We start from the raw sequence: 6454 nt of genomic DNA, 5'->3' as shown, positions 1-6454 counted from the left end.
TCTAACTGAAATCTTCCTGTATCACCCAGCCTTTTCAAAGTATACCTCTTCCTCTTGTGATTCCTGAATAGGGTATTTGCTATTACTAGTTGAAGTTTATTACAGAACGCAATTAATCTTTCTCCTCTCTCATTCCTTGTCCCAAGCCCATATTCTCCTGTAATCTTTTCTTCTACTCCTTACCCTACGGATGAATTCCAGCCCTCCATGACTTTTAGATTTTCATCTCCCTTTACATAATGTGTCGCAACGGCCTTTCCACAGTGGATGCACCGGTTCCCGTCAGATCACCGAAGTTAAGCACTGTCGGGCGTGGCCGGTACTTGCATGGGTGACCATCCGTGCCGCCATGCGCTGTTGCCATTTTTCGGGGTGCACTCAGTCTCGTGATGCCAACTGAGGAGCTACTCGACAGAATAGTAGCGGCTCCGGTCAAAGAAAACCATCATGACGACCGGGAGTGCGGTGTGCTGACCACAAGCCCCTTCTATCCGCATCCTCAGCTGAGGATGACACGGCGGTCGGATGGCACCGATGGGCCACTTGTGGCCTGAAGATTGAGTGCTTTTTACATAATGTATTACACTTTCAGTAACCTCATACACTTGCTCAATCTCTTCATCTTCAGCTTTCGTCGTCGGCATGTATGCCTGAACTATCGTGGTAGTGTAGGTTTGCTATCGATTCTGATACCAAGTCTATCACTGAACTATTCACAGTAACACACTCTCTGTACTAGCTTCCTATTCATAACGAATCCTACTCCAGTTATACCATTGCCTGTTGCTGTTGATGCTTATCTATACCCATCTGACCATAAATCCGTGTCTTCTTTCCATGTCATGTGTCGTCCGCCCAGGCCGAATGTTGAGAACATGGAAAACAAAATTAATAATCATAACATTGTGTGTCTTTAATTCAATGGTTTCTGCATCCTCATGTTGTTGATCACTGGTGATCCTTCATTCTCTTAGGGGCGGTTTCCCACCCCCAAGAGAGTGGCCTGAACATATGCCCGATCCTGCGCCAACTTTGTGAAGGTAATTGGCAGAGCGAGAGTGAATTCTTATGCCGAAAGTCTCCGCCCGTCATTTCTGATTATTTTTATTCAAAATTTAAGCAGCGACGAGGTTCTGGGGGGACACAGGACGTTATGATTATTAATTTTTTTCTATGTTCTCAATATTTGGCCTTGGCGGACGTCACACGACACTTTCAAGTTCATCGTTGAACAGTTCACTTATTTTTTAAAGGACATACTAGCAGCACAAGTAATTAACAAGGAATAAATATCAAGGATAATCTATTAAAATGACTCAGTGACAAATAAAGAGTGTCGTTCACAACTAATCTTACTGTTCTGAATTGCTGAAGTGACAACCAAAGAAGTAAAAATGAAACTGCTGCGAAATAGATAATCGCCTTGTGTCTTTGTTCATAGGCAGGAAAGAAACTCAAATGACAAACGAAGCAACTGAAAAATTGACTTAAGACCCATGATAGTATGATACGTAAATACAAAAAAAAAAAAATTGCAAATTAAGAACATAATTGCTGAGTCCTTTGCATTGTCCCATAAAACTTGCTAACTACGAATAAGGCACCAACAAATTTCAAGAGGACTACGAATCTTACAAACACTGAACTTCAGTGGAATTCAGATAGGTAAGAAAATGTGCAGATTAACTCAGTTAACGGCCTCTGGCCACGAAAACAAGTTTACAGTCGGTGAAGTAGCTTTAAGGTTTCCCTGAAATTCCTCTATAATGCAAGGAATCCATCAGTAATTATAGTGAGATTTACAGCACAATGATCAAGCAAACAATAGGTGCAACTTATACTAAAGGTCACCTCTAGGCGGCGTTTATTTACTTAAACCAAAAAATTAATTTAATGTAATCACATACAATTTAGATAGCTGAAAAATTAAAGTGACGTGAGCTGTTGTAGTGAGAATATCAAGAAGAATTACAGATTAAGAAGATAAGTACTAAAATTAACATTTAGATAGTTGAAAAATTCAATTGAGGTGAGCTGTTGTAGTGAGGATACCAAGAAGAATCATAGATTAAGAAGATAAGTAATAAAATTAACATTATAACTACAACCAAATTTCAAAATTTTACTGACAAGGAACTTTAACAGTATTATAAAAGAAAGGCATGTAAATTAACGGCCGGAGGCCATGTAAACTAGCTTTACAATTGGCGAAGGTGCTTCAGGATTTTCCTGGAAATTGGTGGGAATAGAAGAAGTCAATATCTAACTGTACAGTGAGTTGACAGAAATAATGGGCTACCTCCAAGTATCTTCACGAACCTCCTTTTGACCGACGTAGTACAGCAACTCGACGTGGCATAAACTCAAAAAATCGTTGGAAGTGCCCTGCTGAAATATTTATCCATGTTGCCTCGATAGCTGACCATAATTGCGAAAGTGTTGTCGGTGCAGCATTTTGCGAACGAACTGAGCTCTTGATTACATCCTATAAATGTTCGATGGGTTTCATGTCGCACGATCTGGATGACCAAATCATTCACTCAATTTTTCCAGGATGTTCATCAAGCTAGTCGCGAACAACTGTGGGCCGGTGATGTGCTCATTGTTGTTTGGGAATGTCAAGTCCACGAATGGCTGAAAAAGATCGGTTGAATTGTACTGGAGGACCCCGTCGTCTGCCTGTCAACACATCCCACACCTTTATGCACCCACAAGGAGCTTGCAGAGTGCCTTTTTGACAGCCTGGTTCCCTGGGTTCGATGTGTCAGTGCCACACTCGAACCCTTCCATCAGCTTTTCCAAACTGAATTCTAGACTGATCTGACCTGGCGACGGTTTTCCAGTCTTGTAGGGTCCATCCGGTCGAGAGCCCTAGAGAGGCACTGCAGGCGATTTCGTGCTATTAGCAAAGTCATTCACGTACGTCATCTGCTGCCATAGCCCATTAACGCCATTAATGCACTGCCCTAACGTATTCGTCGTAAATCGAACATTGATTTCTGCAGTTATTTCATGCAGTGTAGCTTGTCTGTTAGTACTGACAGCTCTGTGCAAACCCTTCTGTTCTCGGTCGTCAGTGAAGACCGTCGGCCACTGCGTTATCCGTGGTGAGAGGTAGTGCCTGAAATGTGGTATTCGCGGCACACTCTTGTCACTGTGGATCTCTCAGAGTCTGTTAATCCCATCGTGCGACCACAATCACGTCGGAAAGCTTTTCCCACGAAGCGTCTGAGCACAAATAGCTCCGCCAACCCACTGTCCTTTTATAGCTTGTGTACGCGGTACTACCGCCATCTGGATACGTGCACATCGCTGTGCCATGACTTTTGTCACCTCAGTGTGTAACAGGTTCCTGCGCCACGGTGGCCAAGTATAGCATTAGCCTGAGCTTATACACTCCTGGAAATGGAAAAAAGAACACATTGACACCGGTGTGTCAGACCCACCATACTTGCTCCGGACACTGCGAGAGGGCTGTACAAGCAATGATCACACGCACGGCACAGCGGACACACCAGGAACCGCGGTGTTGGCCGTCGAATGGCGCTAGCTGCGCAGCATTTGTGCACCGCCGCCGTCAGTGTCAGCCAGTTTGCCGTGGCATACGGAGCTCCATCGCAGTCTTTAATACTGGTAGCATGCCGCGACAGCGTGGACGTGAACCGCATGTGCAGTTGACGGACTTTGAGCGAGGGCGTATAGTGGGCATGCGGGAGGCCGGGTGGACGTACCGCCGAATTGCTCAACACGTGGGGCGTGAGGTCTCCACAGTACATCGATGTTGTCGCCAGTGGTCGGCGGAAGGTGCACGTGCCCGTCGACCTGGGACCGGACCGCAGCGACGCACGGATGCACGCCAAGACCGTAGGATCCTACGCAGTGCCGTAGGAGACCGCACCGCCACTTCCCAGCAAATTAGGGACACTGTTGCTCCTGGGGTATCGGCGAGGACCATTCGCAACCGTCTCCATGAAGCTGGGCTACGGTCCCGCACACCGTTAGGCCGTCTTCCGCTCACGCCCCAACATCGTGCAGCCCGCCTCCAGTGGTGTCGCGACAGGCGTGAATGGAGGGACGAATGGAGACGTGTCGTCTTCAGCGATGAGAGTCGCTTCTGCCTTGGTGCCAATGATGGTCGTATGCGTGTTTGGCGCCGTGCAGGTGAGCGCCACAATCAGGACTGCATACGACCGAGGCACACAGGGCCAACACCCGGCATCATGGTGTGGGGAGCGATCTCCTACACTGGCCGTACACCACTGGTGATCGTCGAGGGGACACTGAATAGTGCACGGTACATCCAAACCGTCATCGAACCCATCGTTCTACCATTCCTAGACCGGCAAGGGAACTTGCTGTTCCAACAGGACAATGCACGTCCGCATGTATCCCGTGCCACCCAACGTGTTCTAGAAGGTGTAAGTCAACTACCCTGGCCAGCAAGATCTCCGGATCTGTCTCCCATTGAGCATGTTTGGGACTGGATGAAGCGTCGTCTCACGCGGTCTGCACGTCCAGCACGAACGCTGGTCCAACTGAGGCGCCAGGTGGAAATGGCATGGCAAGCCGTTCCACAGGACTACATCCAGCATCTCTACGATCGTCTCCATGGGAGAATAACAGCCTGCATTGCTGCGAAAGGTGGATATACACTGTACTAGTGCCGACATTGTGCATGCTCTGTTGCCTGTGTCTATGTGCCTGTGGTTCTGTCAGTGTGATCATGTGATGTATCTGACCCCAGGAATGTGTCAATAAAGTTTCCCCTTCCTGGGACAATGAATTCACGGTGTTCTTATTTCAATTTCCAGGAGTGTACTAAAGAACACCGTTAGGCGGTGTTTCTTATATTTACGAAAGGTTTAAAGAGAGTTTACAAAACAAACGACAATAACTGAAATATTCCTAGCGAGACCAATGTTTAACCACAGGGACAGCGATCAACGGCAGTAGCCGCTCAGATACACAGAAACATTGGGCAGAGCCCAGTGGGGCGCGGGCCATAAGAAGTGCAGTATAATTAACAGACATGGAGCTGGTTAAAAAGGAAGACCAACATGGATTTAGTGCTCTCAGCTGGCCGGTAGCGTAACCAAAACTTGATACCTATTATCAGTCGTTTGCAAAGCAAGTTCGTGAATGTCACAGTGAAGTCGCTGACAAACAATTCATTAAATAATGGCTAATCCGCAGCACATACAAATGGATCTGAGCACTATGGGACTTAACATCTATGGTCATCAGTCCCCTAGAACTTAGAACTACTTAAACCTAACTAACCTAAGGACAGCACACAACACCCAGTCATGACGAGGCAGAGAAAATCCCTGACCCCGCCGGGAATCGAACCCGGGAACCCGGGCCGCAGCACATACATATAAACAGGACTGAGCACTCCTAAACTTAGATACAAGCAAATATACAAGCTTTAGTAGGGCAAAACATAAAATCAACTGGACCAACATTAAGAGCTAAATAGTATGAAAAGCCAGTGCCAGCAGACACAGATTGTTTTCCACTGTTTTCTTTTAAATAGCAAAACACTAAATAAGAGGCAATAAAACATAAGGAAAACACTTTAAAGACACTGCAAGCTCCCCGCACATTCAGTACCATGACGAGAGAACAACAAACTTGATGCACGTTCACGACAATTTGCTAAAGCGTTTATTACTTGAATAACATGTAGGAACGCCTATGGCCCCTCAGTGCCAGAACGGAGCGAAAAAAAAAATCAATAATGTGCGAAAGGGCACTGGGAAACCCAAAACTGATGTGTAATTCTTCATTTAGAATACCTGTCACAGATGTGTGTATTTTTAAACTAGAACTGAGCTAAAGAGCTTATCGAAGCAAAACCTCACCGATAACCTCGGGTAGCATAACTCAGTCTTACAACAGATACGGTGGTAATCATGTTATGGCGTGAAACTTTCAACACATGAATCAGTGTTATCAGTCATAACAGATATCAGTAAGATCAATATTATCTGAATGATAGGCAGAGGGAATATCGTTCATGTTCATCGCGAAGATATGATTTGCCATGATGTATTTCGACGGCACTGGAGGAAACAGGCCTACGTCATTTTGTGAACGCTTTGAACTAACGGGACGCCTATCCGATCGCTTGTTGCGTCGGTAGGTCATTAAGAGCATCAAATTGCATGTCACTTGCCACAAGGGATGGAGTTGGGCCACGTGTTAGTGGTCACACATAAATTTCCTAGGCAACTTCTTGCCTGTAGAGTGAGCCGTTTGTGTGGTTGATAATTACTAGCGTGTCCCTAATTACATCAGACAGTCAAAGAGCGTACTGGACAGCCTCACAGTACGCGTACTACCAGAGTTCCTGTTACCAAACAACAGGCTGCCTGATATTGATATAAGCCTGTGACGTGTGGCTACTAGTATTGTCTCCATGTCTCTCAGAGCTTATTTTCTTTACATAGTG

General features: G+C 45.9%; 1 pseudogene; it reads left to right on the top strand.

Annotated features, from left to right (window-relative positions):
• Positions 1-245: 245 nt before the first annotated feature.
• On the top strand, positions 246-363 carry LOC126104467 (5S ribosomal RNA; annotated as a pseudogene).
• The last annotated feature ends 6091 nt before the right edge of the window (positions 364-6454 follow it).

This window comes from Schistocerca cancellata, chromosome 1, assembly GCF_023864275.1.
Source record: "Schistocerca cancellata isolate TAMUIC-IGC-003103 chromosome 1, iqSchCanc2.1, whole genome shotgun sequence".
NCBI lineage: Eukaryota > Metazoa > Arthropoda > Insecta > Orthoptera > Acrididae > Schistocerca > Schistocerca cancellata.
This window is presented reverse-complemented; position numbering and strand designations above follow the sequence as displayed.